The sequence below is a fragment of the Petaurus breviceps genome, unplaced genomic scaffold (assembly GCF_028583685.1).
Source record: "Petaurus breviceps papuanus isolate PSGF00001 unplaced genomic scaffold, PetGlider_PUasm1.0 151, whole genome shotgun sequence".
Classification (NCBI taxonomy): Eukaryota; Metazoa; Chordata; class Mammalia; order Diprotodontia; family Petauridae; genus Petaurus; species Petaurus breviceps.
In genome coordinates, this window is record NW_027185712.1 from 32,105,518 (window position 1) to 32,124,963 (window position 19,446).

The window sequence follows — 19,446 nt, forward strand, 5'->3', positions numbered from 1 at the left end:
TTCTAATATTTTTGGGGCAGAGCCAAGATGGCAGAGTAAGAGCAGGGAATCGCTTGAGATCTCCCCCAATCCCTTCAAAATAACTGCAAAATAAATCTAAACAAACTCTAGAGCTACAGAACCAACAAAAATGACAGAGTGAAACATATCTCCAGCCTAGGACAACCTGGAGGACCAATATTAAGGGTTTATTGCATGGGGCTGGGAGCAGAGACCAGTCTGGTATGGACTGTGCTGGAATAGACAGGGCCATAGAAGGTGTCATGGGACTGAATCACTGGCAGCTATGGCAGTTTCCAGGCTTCTGAACCCACAAATGCCAAAGACAGCATAGAAGATCAGTAGGAAAACTCTGTGCAATCAGGGTAAAAGAGGAGTTTGGTCCTGCTGGAATCTGGCCCCACCCTGGGAAGATGGAGATGTCAGCAGAAGCATCAGCAGTGGCAGTAACAGCTGCATCTGGAGCTCTGGGCCCACAGAGAGTGGGGATCAAGTAGCTGATAGAAAACCCCTAAAGTGCAGTACAGCACCCCCTCCCCACCCTCACTGGAAGCAGAGCCCTCCCTTAACAAAGAGATAGAAAGTCAAGTATTTGGCTAGAAAGAGAAGCAAACAACATTAAAAAAAAACACCTCAGACTATAGAATTTTACTTTGGTTACAAAGAATATCAAAATATACAACCAGAAGACAACAAAATCAAAGACCCTATATATCCAAAGCTTCCAAGAAAAATATCAATTGGTTACAGGCCACAGAAGTACTCAAAAAGGATTTGAAAATCAAGTAAGAGAAGCAGAAAAAAAATTGGGAAGAGAAATGAAAACGATGCAAGAAAATCATGAAAAATTAGTCAAAAGCTTACAAAAGGCAACTCCAAAAGATGCTGAAGAGATTTTGAAAAATAGACTAACTCAAATGGCCAAAGAGGTCCAAAAAGCCAATGAGGAGAAGAATGTTGGTGTTGGACAGAATTGCAGAATTGACCAAAAGGAAAAGGAGATCCAAAAAGTAGCTGAAGAAAATAATTCTTTCAAAATTAGAAAGGACAAATGGAAGCTAATGACTTCATGAGAAATAAAGAAATTATAAGACAGAACCAAAAGAATGAAAAAAATAGGAGATAATGTGACCTATCTCATTGGAAAAAAACACTGACCTGGAAAATATATCCAGGAGAGACCATTTTAAAATAATTGGACTACCTGAAAGTCATGATAAAAAAAAATGCCTAGTTATCTGGAAAACTACCCTGATGATCTAGAACCAGAGGGGAAAATAAAAATTGAAAGAATCCACCTATCACCTCTTGAAAGAGATCCCAAAATGAAAACTCCTAGGAATATCAGAGCCAGATTCCACAGTTTCCATGTCAAGGGGAAATATTGCATCATGCAGAAAGAAACAATTTAAGTATTGTGGAAATACAATCAGGACAACCCAAGACCTAGCAGCTTCTAAATTAAGGTATCAAAGGGTTTAGAATATGATATTCCAGAGGTCAGAGGAGCTAGGTTTAAAAACAGGAATAAACTACCCAGAAAAACAAAGTATAATACTTCCAGAGAAAAAAATGGATATTCAATGCAATAGGGGACTTTTAAGTATTCTTGATGAAAAGACCAGAGCTGAATAGAAAATTTGACTTTCAAATACAACAATCAAGAGAACCATGAAGAGGTAAACAGGAAAGAGAAATCATAAGGGACTTATGATTGAGCTGTTTACATTCCAACATGGAAAAATGATATTTGGTAACTCATGAGATTTTTCTCCGATTTAGGGTTGTTGAAGAAAATATATATGTATATTTACATATGTATGTATGTATATTTACATATACTTCTGTGTATAAGGATATTAATATGCATATTCATGTGCATATGTATATGAATATGTAGATGGAGGGTGCAGGGTGATTTGAATATGAAGGGATGATATCTAAAAAATAAGATTATGGGTTGAGAGAGGAATATATTAGGAGGAGAAAGGGAGAGAAAGGATGGGGTAAATTATCTCACATAAAAGTGGCAAGAAAAAGGTTTTACAATGGAGAGGAAGTGGGGGGTGGGGTGGGGAGGTGAGAGGAAGTGATTGAATCTTACTCTCATTGGATTTGGCTTATGGAGGGAATAACATACACATTAAATTAGGTATCTTACCATACAGGAAAGTAAGAGAAAGGGGGTAAGGGATGAGGGTGATGATAGAAGGCAGGGCAGATAGGGAGAGGGAGTAGTCAGAAGCAAATGCTTTTGAAAGGGGACAGGGTCAAAGGAAAAATTGAATAAGTTGCACGGGGAAAGGATAGGATGAAGGAAAATATAGTTAATCTTTCACAACATGACTATAATGGAAGTGTTTTGCATAACTAAACATCCATAACTTCTATTGAATGGCTTGCCTTCTCAATGAAGTTGAGTGGGGAGAGAAGAAGGAAGAGACTTTGGAACTCAAAGTTTTAAAAACAAATGCTAAAAATTGTTTTTACATGCAACTGGGTAATATGATATACAGGCAATGGGGTTTAGAAATCTATCTTGCCCTAGAAGAAAGTAAGGGGGAAGGAGATAAAGGGGGACATGATAGAAGGGAGGACATACTTGGGGAAGAGGCAATAAGAATGCATGCCATCTTGGGGTAGTGGGGAAGGGAGAGATGGAGAGAAAACTTGGGAACTCAAAATCATGTGGCAATAAAAGTTGAAAATGAAAAATAAATTAATAACAAATCAAATATTTTATTTCCCCCCAATTACATGTTAAAACAATTTTTTTAATATTTTTAAAGTCTTTTGTCCCAAATTCCATCCCTCCCTTCTTCTCTGTCCTCCCTTCTCCCTGAGACAAATAATTTGATAGTTATACGTGTGCAAACATGTAAAACATTTCCATATTAGTAATTTTGTACTAAGTTGATTTGAATTTAAAAATGAATGGAAGAGAGAAAGTGGAAAAGAGCATGCTTCAATCTATATTCAGACAGTATCAGTTCTTTCTTTGGAGGTAGATCATATGTTTCATCATTACTCCTTTGAGATTGTCTTAAATCATTGTTTTGCTGAGAATAGCTACAAGAGAGAGAAAGGGCCTTAAATTGGCATCCTCTTTCTCTCTTCCTTTTTCATAAAAAACTTCTGGAAAGGGTTTGGTTTCCATTTCCAACACTCCAGTCAATTCAATTCAATGAGTGACTACTATGTTAAAGGCATTGGGAATATAGATGAAAAAATCAACCCCAAAACCCAAACAGTACATGCCCTCAAGGATATTATATTTGCCTTGAAGGTCATAACTTTACACGATTAACTAGAGTACAACAAGGAAAAGTAAGAATTCACAGTGAACTAACTGGACATGAAATAACTCATTCTAAGATTACTGATGAACTAATTACTAGTAAATGCAATTCTCTACACATCTTTCTTTAACTCTCTTGGGCATTTGACACACTTGGATCACTCTTTCTGAACAATAATCTGTCATTTATTTACTTCTATGGCATTACATTCAAAGGTTATCCCTTATTCTGTTACTTTCCATTTTAACTTATTCTTATATATCTCAAATCCATTAAACATGGGTCTCCCTGGAAATTTTATCCAGGACTTCTTCTCTTCATGTCCTGTCTCCTGCCATCAGCCCTCCTAAACTCATTTCAGCTCCTTCTTTGGATATCTGACAATTGGTGGAAGTTCTCTATATTTAGTTTACTTCAACCATCCCTGAAAAGTTATTTTACTGACACACCACAGACCCTACACCCCTCATCCCTTTTCTATATCTAGCTCTGTGAACAAGATTCAAATAATTACAACCATTGCTTCTGGAATACACATATCATTCCATTGCTTTATAGAGCCACCCACCATCCTTATGACTAAATCTTTCCCTAGTCACCACTACCCTATGTTTTCTCCCCCCACCCCCATTAGAATGTAAGTTCCTTGATAGCAAAGATTGTCTCTTTAACTATATTTATGTGACAACACTTAGCAAGGTTGCTAGCACATGCTTAATGAATGATTTTTCATTCATTAATTCATATTCAAAACTTGATTAATCATTTCCTTCTCTCCCATAAAGCCATTTTCTTGGTTACCCAGTTTTTTGGAAATAGAAGTCACTTGGGTCTACATACTTGACATTACTTTATTTTTTGCTTTTCCCATGTCCATAACCCACACAATTCCTTTTGATCTTGCCTATGCTATGTATTTGTCATCCATCCTCTCCTTTTCTCTTGTAAGGGCAGGACCCCAATTGTGGTCCTCATCTTTTTAAATTTGGATTATTCTAACAGCTTCCCAAATACTGTTTTCTGTCTTCTAATCTACTTCCTCTTTAAGACATCTGTCATTTTACTGCTTTAGATACCTTCCTAAGGACATGTAGTGTTCCCTCACTTAACAATAATATTGATAATAATACTAATAATTAGCACTTATATAGTGCTTTAGAATTTGTAAAAGCACTTTAAAGTTCCTTCAGTTTTCTTAACAATAACCCTAACATGTTGGTGTTATTATTATCTACATTTTACAGATGAGAAAACTGAGGCAGAAAGATTTTTAATAACTTGCCCAGGATCATACAGTTAGTGTCTAAGGCTAAATTTGAATGCAAATCTTACTGAGTCCATATCCTTTGTTCTATCCACTGTGCCACCTAATTGTTTCTAATAAAATAAAGTATAAACTATATGCTTACATTCAAACACCTCCTTGTTTTAACACAATATACCTTTCCAGTCTTATCTGATACTATTCTATGTTATATAATCTATGTCCCAGACAAACTGGAACCAAGATAATCCTTTGTTATCTCTTCTGGACTTTTCCCATCTCCAAGCTTTATTAATATTCTCCCCTAAGAACTAGAATAGACTTTCCCTATACCCATTTTCATATTCTGAAACCCTCTTCTTACTTCAATGCCTAGTTAAAGTGCCAGATCCACCATGGGATTTTTTTTTCTTTCCTCCATTCTGTTCCCAACAAAGTGAAAAATGTTCTTCCTAAAATTTCTCTAGTTTAGGGTTTCCTTTTCAATTAACCTAATATGTTCCATCTCCTTTGAAATTGCTAGTGATCTAGATCACAAATGTCAGAGTCACATCCCTCTGGCCATAATTAGCCACCAAAAATAACCAGTGTAGCTAAACCATTTTAAAATCTATTTGAGAAAGTTTTAACAAAATAAATGAAAATGTAGCAAAGCATAGATAATGCTCATCTCTAGTTTTCTATGTCAATATTGTTATTCAAGGGATCCATTTCTATTTGAATTTGACCCTGTCCCCCCTTGTATGAATCAGTGATTTCATCATTGTAGAGAACTAAAGCAAAACAGATTAGGAACTTTTAGTCTGAGAGAGTAACATAGGACCTCCGAGAAGTCTAATAATTCATCCATTGCAACAAAGACTACATGTGTCAGAGACAGGACATAGACACAGGTTTTCCTTATTGAAAGGGCAAACTGCTCTCCACCAGGCTACATAACCTCTCTCTTATATTACAGTTACATGTGCACATGTTTTCCTCCTACATTATGACATGTCATACAAAAGCAGGATCTATGTCATATCTTTTAAAATTAATTTTTATTTTTTTAATTAGAAATTCTTCTCTTTGGTCTCCAACTACATTTTGAAAAAAGTAAAGAAAAGATAAATCAGAATCTTTATAAAAATCTTTATAATATAGTCAAGAAAATAAATTAAATGCATTGACCATGTTAAAAAAAAGAAGTTTCAGGAGATGAAACAAGATGGCAGAGTAAAAACAGGAACTTCCTTGAGCTCTTACACCAACCACCTCCAATACCTGTAAAAATTTGACTCTAAACAAATTTTAGAGCTATAGAACCCACAAAGTGATAGAGAGAAACAAATCTCCCACTGAAGGCAGCCAGACAGGCCAACAGGAAAGGTCTATCACACAAAAATGGGAGCCCATCTCAGTCCCACAGTCATGCTGGCCCAGACCCAGGGCAGCACCAATCAGTAGCACAGATATGGATGGAGCATACTGCAGGACAGTGAATCATCAGCAACTGTGGCAGTTTCCAGACATCTCAACCCATAAACGCCAAAGAGAAAGTGAAAGGTCAGTGGGGAAATCAGTTGATACAGGGTGAGAGAAGAGCATCGTGCAGCCCCTGACCCCAGGGTGAGAGATCGCAGTGGCTGAAGCCACTGCTGTGTGACTGCCTCCAGAGCTCCTGGCCTGCAGATCATAGGGGACCCAAGCGACTATTCAATGGGTAATCACTCTTGTTTTAATTGTGTGGATCTGGGTTGCAGTCTTGGGTGGTGGTCCTGGGGTGAGAAATACTAGAGTGCCAGAGCTTGTGATAATTGTAGAGAGGGCACTCTTCTCACAGCTCTGGAAACAGATCTGACAACAACTGTGAAAACCCCAGCAATTTAGGAAACAGCTCTCTCCACTCTGGAAGCAGAGTTCTACCATGTCAAAGAGTTCAAAAGCCAAGTAATTGGCTGGCAAGATGAGGAAACACAGGAAGCACGATCAGATGATAGAATCTTTTTTAGGGGACAAAAAGGATCAAAACATGGAATGAGAAGAAGATGACAAATTCAAAACTTCTACACCAAAAGCTTCCAAGAAAAATAAGAATAGGCAGCAGGCCATGGAGGACCTCAAGAAAGATTTTGAAAATCAAGTAAGAGAAATGGAGAAAAAATTGGGAAGAGAAATGAGAGTGATGCAAGAAAATCATGTAAACCTGTCAAAAGCCTGAGTGAAGAAAATAACACCTTAAAAAATAGATTAACTCAAATGGCAAAAGAGGCCCAAACAGCCTACGAGGAGAAGAATGCCTTAAAAAACTGAATTGGCCAGATGGAAAAGGAATTTCAAGAACTCATTGAAAAGAATAATTCATTTAAAATTAGATTGGAGCAAATAGAAGCTAATAAATTTATGAGAAATCAAGATGCTCTACAATAGATCCTAAGAAATGAAAAAATAGAAGGCAATGTGAAATATCTCATTGGAAAAACCACTGACCTGGAAAATAGATCCAGGAGAGATAACTTAAAAATTACTAGACTACCTGAAATCCATGATCAAAAAAAGAACCTAGAAATCATTCTTCAAGAAATTCTCAAGGAAAATGCCCTGATATTATAGAACCAGAGGGCAAAATAGAAATTGGAAGAATTCACTTGATAGCTTCCTGGAAAAGATTCACAAAAGAAAACTCCTAGGAATATTGTAGCCAAATTCCATATTGAGAAAATATTACAAACAGTTAGGAAGAAACAATTTGAGTATTGTGGAAATACCATCAGGATAACACAAGATCTAGGAGCTTCTAAATTAAGGGATCAAAGGGCTTGGAATATGATATTCTGGAGGTCAAAGGAGTTAGGATTAAAACCAAGAATCACCTACCAAGCAAAACTGAGTATAATGCTTCAGGAGAAAATATGGTAACTCAATGAAATAAAGGACTTTCAAGCATTCTTGATGAAAAAACCAGAACTGAACAGAAAATATGACTTTCAAATACAAGAAGCAAGAGAAGCATGAAAATGTAAATAGGAAAAAAAAATCATGAGGAACTTATTAAAGTTGATCTATTTAAATTCCTAAATGGAAAAACAATAATTGGAACTCATGAGACTTTTCTCAGTTCAAAGGAATATATATGTATAGGAAGGTGTAAGTGTGTGTGTGTGTATACGTATATATGTGTATACATGTATACATAGACAGAGGACACAGGATGAATTGAATATGAACGGATAATATCTAAAGAAATAAAACTGAGAGTTGACAGCAGAGTATATTGGGAGAAGGAGAAAGGGAAAGATAGAATAGGGTAAATTATCTCATATAAACAAGGCAAGAGCACTGTTACAATGGAGGGTAAGAGCAGGAAGATGAAATGGAATGGGTCAACCTTACTCTTATTGAATTTGGCTTAAAAAAGTGAATAACATACACACTCAATTGGAAAGTAGGGAGGGAGGGGATAAGAAAGGGGATGATAGAAGTGAGGGCAGATTCAAGGAAAGGGTAGTTAGAAGCAAACACTTTTGAAAAGGTACAGATCAAAGTAAAAAAATAAAATAAGTAGAGAGCAGAATAGGATGGAGAGAAATGTAGTTAGTCTTTCACAATGTAACTACTATGGAAACATTTTGCACAGCTACATATGTCCAACCCATATTGAATTGCTTGTCTTCCCAATGGGGGTGGGTGAAGAGTGAAGAAGGGAAAGAATCTGGAAAACAAAGTTTCAAAAACAAATGTTAAAAAATATATATTTTTACATGCAACTGGGAAATAGGATATACAGGCACTGGGATATAGAAATCCATCTTGCCCTACTAGAAATTTAGGGGGGAATGGGGAGGATATAAGAGAGAATAGATTGGGGGCTGAGGTATTCAGTAAGCTCACTCTCTTGGGGTGGGTTGTAGGGGAAAGATGGAGAGAAAATTTGTAACTCAAAATCTTGTGGAAATGAATGTTGAAAATTAAAAATAATTACATTGAAAAATTAAAAAAATATAAAAAAGAAATTCATGAGGAGTAAAAAAAAAGTCTCATTCTACACCCCGTCATATCTATGTCAGGATTTGGAAAGCATGCTTTCATGATCAGTCCTTTGGATTTATGGAAAGTTATTGTCTTGATTAGAGTTGTTGAGGTTTTCAAAATGTTTATATGGCATTGTTGTTATTGTGTAAATTATTTATTTGTTCTCACTTCATCCTACCTCAGCTCATACAAATCTTTCTATGAATTTTCAATATCACAATTCCCCTTCATATCTTATAGCAGAATATTATCCCATTACATTGATATATCATAATTTGTGCTAGTATTACTCAACTGATGGGCACCCCTTTAGTGTCTATTGTTTTTATTGTAACAAAAAGAATTACTGTAAATATTGTGGCATAGAGGACCTCTTTCTATAATTTTCGTCTCTTCAGGGTATAGCCCAAACAATGACATAACTGGGTCACATATCATGAAAAATTTAGTACCTTTTTGTGTATCATTTGGAATTGCTTTCCAGAATGATTAGCCACATTGATGTTCTAACAAACAAGCACCAATCAATATGCTTATTTCCTCTACAATCTCTCTTTTTTGGTCATATATATATCAGTCTTATTAGTGTGACATAGATTTCTGAATAGTTTTAATTCTTATTCCTCCAGTTAGTAGCAATTTGCAGGATTTGTTATCACAACTAGCTTTAAACTCCAGAGTCTTGTCTATTTACCTGGATACATTTAACTGTTTGTATTTGCATCCCCAGGTACCTCACATAGTGCTTCGCACATAATAAATCCTTAAATTTTAACATCTATACCTTTCAAGCTAAAAGGAACTCAAATGCCATTTTACTTCCTTCCCACTTGTTAGCTCCAAAAGCTGTGTCCCCTGTTTGGCTAGAACCTTTAATATGTTGAATCCTACTGATTAATCTCAACCCTAGGCTATGATCCCTCTAGACTACCATGCCTCCATTCAGGTCCCCATATTGATAATTACTGACCTTCCCTAATACAAAATCTTTCCTTTAATGGGGCACTTCAGTGGAGAAGGCACTTTGAAAGAATGTAGGATACTAACATAAAAAGTACTATTGTGCTATAAGAAATGAGGAGCAGACAGTCTTAATATTTACCTGGAGAGGCTTAAAAGAACTTATGCTGAGTGAGAAGAGTAGAACCAGGAGAAATGTGTACACAATTACAGACACAATGTATGTGTGATGACCAACTTTGATAGACTGGACTCTTCTCAGCAATGCAGTGATATAAGTCAATCCAAAAAGACTCATGATGGAGGGAAATATGTGCATCCAGAGAAAGAACTAGAAAGAATGAAGTTTATATCCAGGTGGAAGCAAAATACCTGATCTTTTTCCTTCTCTTATTTGGTTTTATGTCCTCTTTACCATTTTTCATTCCAGCTGGTACAATCCGTCCTTATAACCTGACTAATGTATAATGTGAAAGTATTTACAGATCCTATACTTGACTATAAGCCACCAAGGCGGGGGAGAAGGGGAGGAAGGGGGAAAAATGTGAAACTCAAGGAATTGTGGAATTGAATCCTGTAAACTAAAAGGAAACAAACATATTAATAAAAAAAGAATAAAATGAAAGATATTGGTAAAAAAAAAAGTACTCCTAGTAGGGAGTAGTGAATTGAAAGAAAGGTGGGAAGTCAATAAAGAAAACTTTTGCCTACTTTTCTGAATGGGATTAATTTCATATAGTTCAAATTTCAACATTCATCAAGAATCTAGTTTGTGAAAGCTGCTGTTGTAAATGCCAGGAGGGAAATACAGAAGTAGAATAAGAAATGGTGCTACCCTCTTGGTGCTTACTATCTAGTAGGGAGATATGACATATATACAGATGAAATTTTATATTGGAATGTGGCTTTGTGTCAGAATAAATGTGGAGGTGGAGAAACTTTCCAAGACCCTACAATCTACTAATCTTATGGATTTGGAAGGTTTCTGGCTCTATTCATAAAAAAAGGAAAAAACAGGAGAAGTCAGGTCAAGAGGGTGAGAGAAGGGGTTGTCTTAAATATTTATATTAAGCAGGCTTTGAAAAGTTGAGTATTTGTACATCTCTGCTATTTTCTAGGAAGACTCGGAGTATCTCTTCGAAACCATTGAAGCTAGAGTAGTCCACGGGGTCCTTGCCACGGTTAGAGCTGGTTGCAAGTGGAATAATGATTTAATAAGATGGAATCCATTCATTCAAACTTGCTTCAGTGTCAGCAAGGATGATGCCCCTGTGATTGCATTATTCTTGTGAAATTATTTTGCCCTACTCTTCAAAAGGTAGCTACCAAGGAAGCTACCTTTGTTTCCAGCTGCAGCAGGTTAATATCTTTGCATCAGCTGCTCCCATTTTCAAAAAAACTGTGCTAGTCAGTCCCACTGTGCTAACTTTTCTTTTCTCTATATTTTATTTCTCCTTGCTACTGTGTGTTCTATTGTTATATAAAGAAATTATTAACTATTTACCTTGCCTTTTTTAATATCAGCTACTCTGTTATAGGTTGGTAAATAGGACATTCTGGATAAAAGTGGAAGATGTATCTAACACCTGGCTTAAGGCAATGGGACAGAAAAGTGACAAAATAAAGTTTATTTCCTCCAGAGATCGCAAACTCTTTAGGTTATTCTACTTTTATATTCCTTAGACAAAAAGTCAAGAGTAAGGGAAGTAGGAGGAAACAACAAAAATATCCCTCTAAGGGAGAAATATGCTTTGCAAGCCAAAGATAAAGGGAAGAAAGGGAGATGCCTTTCATGCATACCTCATCTGTACACTTTGATCCTTACCTGGAACAAAAATGTTTCTTTTTCACTTTCTAGCAACTTACTGGGATGTGAGAATATTTACAAGGTGAGAAACTATGCTTATACACTGACATATCATTGGCATTTACATTATTTGTAGAGTCTACTTATCATGGAATTGCTATAAATCTTTCCCAAGGAAGATGTCTGAATATAATTTACATGCAAGGGAAAGGGGCAAGTGTATCTCCTTTCATATCTTCATTTCATAATCCCCATAGGAGACCAGCCCCCCTGATTCTATGCCATATTTAAAAGGTCTCTTTATATATGGAATTTTATTAAAGTCACTTCAATACATTAAATACACATTAAGTACACAAATTAGTGTAAGCCATGACCTATGTAAGGTCCCCCAAAAGGAAGGATTATTACAAGGGAGAGAATAGTAAAGTTCATTCAGGATCTCGTATTTAGCTGTGGCACTAAGAAACAAGTGGGGCAACTAGGGGACAATGTGGATAGAGTGCTGGACCTGGAGCCTGGAAGGTTTCTGAGTTCAAATATGTCCTCAGGGACTTACCAGCAGTGTGACCTTGTGCAAGTCACTTAACCTTGTTTTCCTCAGTTTCTTTGTGTGTAAAAGAAGTTGGAGAAAGAAATGGCAAACCACTCTAGTAAATCTGTCAAGAAAACCCCAAATGGCTTCACAAAGAGTAAGGCATGATTGAAAAAATTACTGAATAACAATAATAACAAAATGGATTTGCAAAGGAGTGTCAGTAATAATAGTTTGAGGAAAGGTAGAGAGTCAGGAAAGCTTAGGAAGCGTAAAGTGATAATGAGTAGGCCAATTTGGCTAGATCATTATCCAAGTGGAAGGGAATAATGTGAGATGAAGCTAAAAAATTAAGATAGGAATAGCAGAAGTAGTAACAGTAGTAGCAGGAATAGGAGTAGTAGTAGTTGTTGTTGTAGTAGTAGTAGCAGCAGCAGCAGCAGTAGCAGTAGTAGCTAGCACTTATAAGTTCCTACTTTGGTCCAGGCATATTGCTAAGCATTTTATTACTATTATCTCCTTTAATCATCACAACAACTCTGGAAGGCACATGCTATTATTATCCCCATTTTCCAGATGGAGAAACTGAAGTAGACAGTGATTAACCCCAGGTCACACAGCTAGTAGGTATTTGAGATAGAATTTAAATTTAAGTCTCTCTGACTCCAGATACAGCACTCTATCCACCATGCCAGCTATATCATGAGCTTTTAGATCTAAGATGCTGGGAGACCCACACTGGGTTATGCCATAGTAATTGGACATTAAAATTGCTCAGTGGTCAGAGTACTAGATCTAGAGTTTCAAAGATTTGTCTTCCTGAGTTCAAATCTGGTCTCAGACATTTTCTAGCTGTGTGACTCTGGGCAAGTCATTAAAATGATTTGCCTCAGTCAGTATCCTCATCTGTAAAATGAGCTGGAGGAGGAAATGGCAAATTGTTCAAGTATTTTTGCCAAAAAAAAAACAAATGTTGGTCACAGAGTTGATATGACTGAAAACAACTGAACAACAATAATTGGGATCACACACATTCTCTCTCTCTCTCTCTCTCCCTCTCTCTCTCTCTCTCACTCTCTCACTCACTCTCTCTCTCTCTCATACACACACACACACACAATTATGAAGCAGTAGCCTATAGCAGTTTACCACCAAATGTATGCAAGTATTAATAAGTTCTATCTTCTCTCTACATCTTTTATTTTTTTCTAAAGAAATAAAGAATGGAGATTATTTCAGTGATAGAAAGCAAAGATGTAGCATTTTCTATGCTACAGAGTTTAGTCTTTATAATAGCTTATTTTACTTAAGAAACAATAATAAAAATCTGTTCTCCATGGTAACAAAATTTCTAACATACTCTCCATCATATTCTCATACCAAATAACTATACAACAATTATACCTATAACAGTATTTGTTTTAATAACATGCTGCATCTATATAACCGTATGTCATTAGTACAGTATCTTCACCTGCATTATGGCTTTCAAACTTCACAGTAATCCAGTGAAGTAGGTGGGGCAAGAGCTATTACCCTTGTTTATAGAGAAGGAAAATGAGGCTCAGGGAGCTAAAGTATGTTACCCAAGGCCATGTTGTCATGAGATAAATTATTATTTTTCCCTTATATTAATGATCCATTGTTGAATTAGGACTAGGATTTTTTCAGAAGCCTGTAGATTGTTCAGTCTCTGAAGGACATTGTTGATGTATGAGATTACCTAAATCCCCCCTGGGTCCATGCCTTTTGACCCTGGGTGGAAGGCTAGCACATCCAACTAGAGAACCTAACAAAAATTTAATCTAAAGTGAATTAAGGCCCATTGTGTTTCACTTAGCTAGGTCTGAGTAGAAGTGTACATTTTTTTTTCTAGATTGCTCTAGGCAGGGGTAGTCTGGATGAGAGATCTCTCTGTACAGGACAGTAATCAGAATCTTGTCTCCCAACCCCTCATTAGAATAGGGTCTACCTCTCATTATAATATTCATTCTTCTCATTAATTATTAACCAATCAAAATTGACAGCCGCCTTCAGGAACACTCACTCTTCAAAAGGCATATAATCATTGAATGGGTTCCACTATGGGTGTTGGCATTTGAGAGTGTCACTGACTCTTTCTAATTAATTATTGTCAGCAAAATTAATAAAATTATTAATTATTGGAAAGTATGTCTCTCAAAATTTTCATACATAAAATTTGATAAGCAGAAGACCTGATACTTGAACCCTGATCTCACTCAGTTTGCTGTTCATTCTACTAATGGTTATAATCACTAGAATGCACCCCTATGAATCGTGATATACAAAGTAGCCCACATACATGTACTTTGTATAAATTGCTCTGGATGTACAGATTATTCAATGAGTATTTACATCTCAAAGGAAACTTAGAGGTTACTCAAATCAGTCACTTTATTTATCTAATAAAAGACACTGAGGTTAAGTACAGAGATTACATGATTTATCCAATTTCTTTTCTGTAATAATTGTCACAGCTATTTAAATTAAGTTCTATCTCCAAATTTAGTGTTCTTTCTACCATATATACTATCTCCATTATTATCCATTTTGATAATATTATTTCCAAAATAAACTCTCTCATCCTAGCACTCCTTTTAAGTGGAAAAACAAGTAACTAAAACGACAATTTAGGCGATCTATATCATAAAATCTTCCAAATTTGTGTGGAATTCCTCATACCCTCAGATTGACAGTGGACCATTGAATATCAGTCCCAAATAAAGTTGTTCAGGCATTAGAGACATAGATAACATTGTTTCAGGTTAATGAGACTATTTTGAGGCATGAAATCAGTAGTCAAGATTTATTAACTCAAAAAATTAGTCTGGTCAGATTTATACTATATAAAGACATGTTGGAAATTAACTAATGGCTGAATCTTTTCAAATTATTTGAAAGTCAGCATGTTGAAGGAGACAATGGCCTAGAACTATAGTCAGGAATAACTGAGTTCAAATCATACTACTCAAATCTAATCAATTTGTCACATCACCCTTTCTAAGCATCATTTTCCTCTTCTCTAAAATGGGAATAACAGTTCCTATAATACCTGCCTCAATGAGCTATTGTGGCGATTGGATAAACTAATTTTTTTTCTCTTTAAACATAAGGGGAAACCAAATCTGTGTAGTACTCACTCTGTGGCTTCTTTTCTAATGCTCACCCATACTGAGAAACTAGGTTTCCAGAGGGAGGCTGCTATTTTCAGGGTTCTATGGGCAGCCCTGAAGGGTTGGTTTCAAGTACTGTAGTTCATGAGTTTTCACTGATGTGCTTCTCATTGACTGTCAATTAGGAATCTCAATTCAATTCTTGAAAAAGAGTATTTAATAAGATAGTACAATAAAGATGATTGCCTTTCCCCCAAGATGGTGCCGAAGGCGAAGAAGGAAGCTGTTGTTCCCCCCAAGAAAGAAGCCAAGTCCAAGGCCTTGAAGGCCAAGAAGGCAGTGCTGAAGGGTGTCCATAGCCACAAAAAGAAGAAGATCCAAACATCCCCCACTTTCTGGTGACCCAAGACACTGAGATTTCAAAGGCAGCCCAAATACCCTCGGAAGAGTGACCCTTGGAGAAACAAGCTTGATCACTATGCCATCATTAAGTTTCCCTTGACCACCGAGTCTGCTATGAAGAAGATTGAGGACAACAACACCCTAGTCTTCATTGTGGACATCAAGGCCAACAAGCATCAGATCAAGCAGGCCGTAAAGAAGCTGTATGACATCGATGCGGCCAAGGTCAACACACTGATCCGGCCTGATGGAGAGAAGAAGGCCTATGTCCGTCTTGCTCCAGACTTTGATGCTTTAGATGTTGCCAACAAAATTGGAATCATCTAACTTGCTGTGTCCCATTCCACCTACAATAAAAAGTGTTCCAGAAAAAAAAGATGATTGATAAAATCATTCTCATGAATCTATGGGTTCTCTCTCTCTCTCTCTCTCTCTCTCTCTCTCTCTCTCTCTCTCTCTCTGTATATATATATCATGGTCAATGAAGGGTTAAAATATAGCAGAAAGAGGGAGAATTTCCTTTCTGCTGAAATGATTGGTTCTTAGGATTGTTACATCAAACTGAAACCTCAAGTATTAAACCAAAATCATCCATTGCTGGGTTAGATTGCTTGGAAAAGCAGATTTTTTTTTCTACTTTCTAAAAATTTTAGGGGCATAGATGCTTGATCAGTGAGGCAATTGCACTTTTGCCTTACTGATCTAGTGAGCTATATAGTTTATAGGCATAAACAACATTATTACACATCATGTAAATTGATTGATTCTATAACTCAGTTAAAGAAGTTTTCTCACCTAATAAAGACATCAGGGCAAAAGAGAATCTTGTTAATAGATGTGAGGAGTAGATGGAATTCCATTCCTTACACTTAAAGATTAATATAAACTTTTATTTAATTAGAAACTATTTTCATCCCATGTTTGAGTAAATGCAAAACAAGAATTCTGCTGTACACATACCACGTGCTCTGCAGTGGAAGGAACACTGGTTTTGGAAGCTGAAAACCTAGATTTGAACCATGCTTCTTCAGGTTATTAGCAGCTTGACTTTCCAAAGTTGCTTACGCTTACAGTTTCAGCTTCCCCCGATATATAAAAACAAAAACAACAACAAATAGAAGATGAAGTGTTTAGGTTATATTATTCCAAAAGTAACTTCAAACTCCAAGTCTTATGATCTATATCGATATGATTTAATTCTTCCTCCTCTTAAATTACACCTTCACTCTTAAAAAAAAAACAACTCCCCCCCATCTCAGACTTTCTACACAAAAAAAAAATAGGAACATCAATAGTGTACTCAAATGGATTTAACTACAGAGTCACAAAATAAAAGCCATAAGTACTCTGAAGTCATTCATTTAAGTTATGGTAACTTACATGGGTAACAAAAGTCCTTGCGCACTGATGTAAACTGTTCTTGCTCTTATTCATTGAACTTCCTATTAAAAGTGAGTATGCTGAAACATTAGATGAGCCTCTGTTTTGGCATGTTAGTAGACTCTAGACAGCAGTTCCTGTGTGGTTATGTAAAAAGCCTGATCATTTCTGGTAATGATTAATGTTCTTTGCCCTTTGGATAAATTAATTATTGAAAATACTTTGTTCTGGATTTGTGGCCATCCTTTTTGCAAAAGATCCAGTGGCCACATGATAGGTTGCAATTTCACATGACTGATTATCTTTCCTACTTCAGTGATAATTTTCTTGAAAGAAGCTTATACACAGCTGGGTAGAAGCATTAAATTTCAGGGTGAGAGTTGTAAAGTAACTTCTGGTGTAGTTTCAGACTTTGTTGCCCTAATATAAGTGCTATGAGAAAATAGTTTTATAGTGTCATGATAAAATAATGTATTAATTCTTATTTAGCCAACCCTCTGCAATTATTAAGTCAATTACTGAAACTTGGGTGTGAAATATTTTGGTTTATAAGTTAATCTATATAAGGTCTATTTAGCTTAACTTGAGGAAAATGTAATTCCTTTAGAGTATCTGGATCAGTACATTAACTGGAGAATGATGTTAGGAGAAAACCTTTAATGGAGGTTCTTGTTCTACCAAATCAAATACTTTTTTTGTAACTAATAAACAATAAACAGAAGGATTAGATATTTTCCACACGTTACAATTGTATGACTATAAAAAAGGTAGTCTAGGTGCAGCTACATGGCACAGTAAATAGAGCACCCGCCCTGGAGTCAGGAGGACCTGAGTTCAAATCTTGCCTCAAACACTTAACACACAAACACACACACACACACACACAACTAGCCATGTGACATTGGGCAAGTCATAACCCCAATTGCCCCTTCAAAAAAAAAGTAATATAAACATAATCTGAAAAAAAAAAACCTCTTACATTTCCTTTCTTATATTTTCATCAAGAATACCCTTAATAAGTTCATAGATCATTCACATATGATGAAATAAGAAATTATTATTCAATGGCTGCTGATTTTCTCACACATATATTTGTAATAATGTTACCTGTGATCTTTTTTCATTATTTTAGAATATTCTTTGATATCAATTGATATTTTATCCCTTAATGACCTAAAAATTGTGACAGCTTCTTTGTGAATTTGGGTAGTTCATGTCATTTTTTGCCTTCTTTTTATTTGTCGTTTCCACTTCCCTATAAAGCACCTCTGGTTTCATTGTCATGAAAGATGAAAACAGGTCTCAGGAGAAACACTGGGAAATTTGTTTCATTTCACATCTTGTTCTATTTTCAGTTTTAATTTTTGTTCTCAGGATGACATAGTTATATTGAATTTTGTGAGAAGCTTTCTGTAAACTTGACATTTTCTTCAATGTGTATTGCTGTACAGTGATCCAAGGCTGCTTGTAATCTTGTGTCATCCTCCACCATAAGGTTTTACAAGGAACTTATATTCAAAGTCTATATTTCCTTTGGCTGTCATATCTTCTATTTTTGGTAAGGAGATAAAGTGTTTACTGACAAAAGGGGGTTTCTGTGTTCTTTTGCCCTTCTTGTGGCAGAAATCTTACATAGACTAAACTGCTCTAAAATAATCTTGTTATATTTATAACTTCTATTTCCCATTTTAAAATATCAACAGTTTGTTCTAAAATGCTAAAATGTCAGGTTAGAATTGTTGTAATGCTAAATTGTGATTTTATCCTCATTTTTAGTCTTTCTTCTCATTTAGTATTACTTTTCTCCCCTTGATCTAATCTGGAAATATCTGAGAGCAAATAGATGGCTGATTCTAAAATTACTCACTTTTCAATAACCTTTAATTTCCTTAGATATAGTCAATTTCATTTTTTTTCTGATTTTTAAAAATTCAACACACTCAATGCCTTCAGTCTCTCTTCTTAAATAAAGTATTCATGATGTATAAACTCGAGGATTCTGACAACTCTATGAGCTTTATTCATTTCTTACTCTTGAGAATTTTGTCATAGTTTCTTTTCCTTACCCCTATACCTATCTTCACACTGAAGTCAACAAATCTATGATGATTTCATTTGGAAAATATTTTCAAATTACTCATAGACCTTTTCTATATCTGCAATCTATTTAACATTTAGTGATGCATAAATGATGATTTTATTTATAGTCTTGGGGTTATAGGGGATTACTTTGGGTGGAACTTGCTGTGAATCTTAAGGAGGTTGTGTTGAATGTCAAGCTCATGTCTATCAATGGCAGAAAAAGATATAGACAGGTTTATGTTGACTTGATATATCTGCTTCTGTGTAATTATCATTGTAAGGTTTACTAGGTTTTCTAGGGGCGCAATGCTATGTGTCAAATAATTGTTTGGGAAGTATTCTGTGTTAAGGTAACAATTATTAGATATTTAATGTTAAATTACTCAGGCTATGTTGCATGTTCAGCTACTGTTTATGCTTCAATGTATTTGTTATGTTTTTGAGGTGTTGTAGACATATTTGACTCTTCATGGCCCCATTTTGGGGGGATTTCTTGACAAAGATACTGGAGTGGTTTGCCTTTTTCTTATCCAGTTCATTTTGCAGATCAGAAGTTGACACAAAGAGAGTTA

At 35.8% G+C, this 19,446-nt stretch overlaps 1 pseudogene; it reads left to right on the forward strand.

Annotated features, from left to right (window-relative positions):
- The first annotated feature begins 15,260 nt into the window (after nt 1-15,260).
- On the forward strand, nt 15,261-15,746 carry LOC138154050 (large ribosomal subunit protein uL23 pseudogene; annotated as a pseudogene).
- Nucleotides 15,747-19,446: the final 3,700 nt, after the last annotated feature.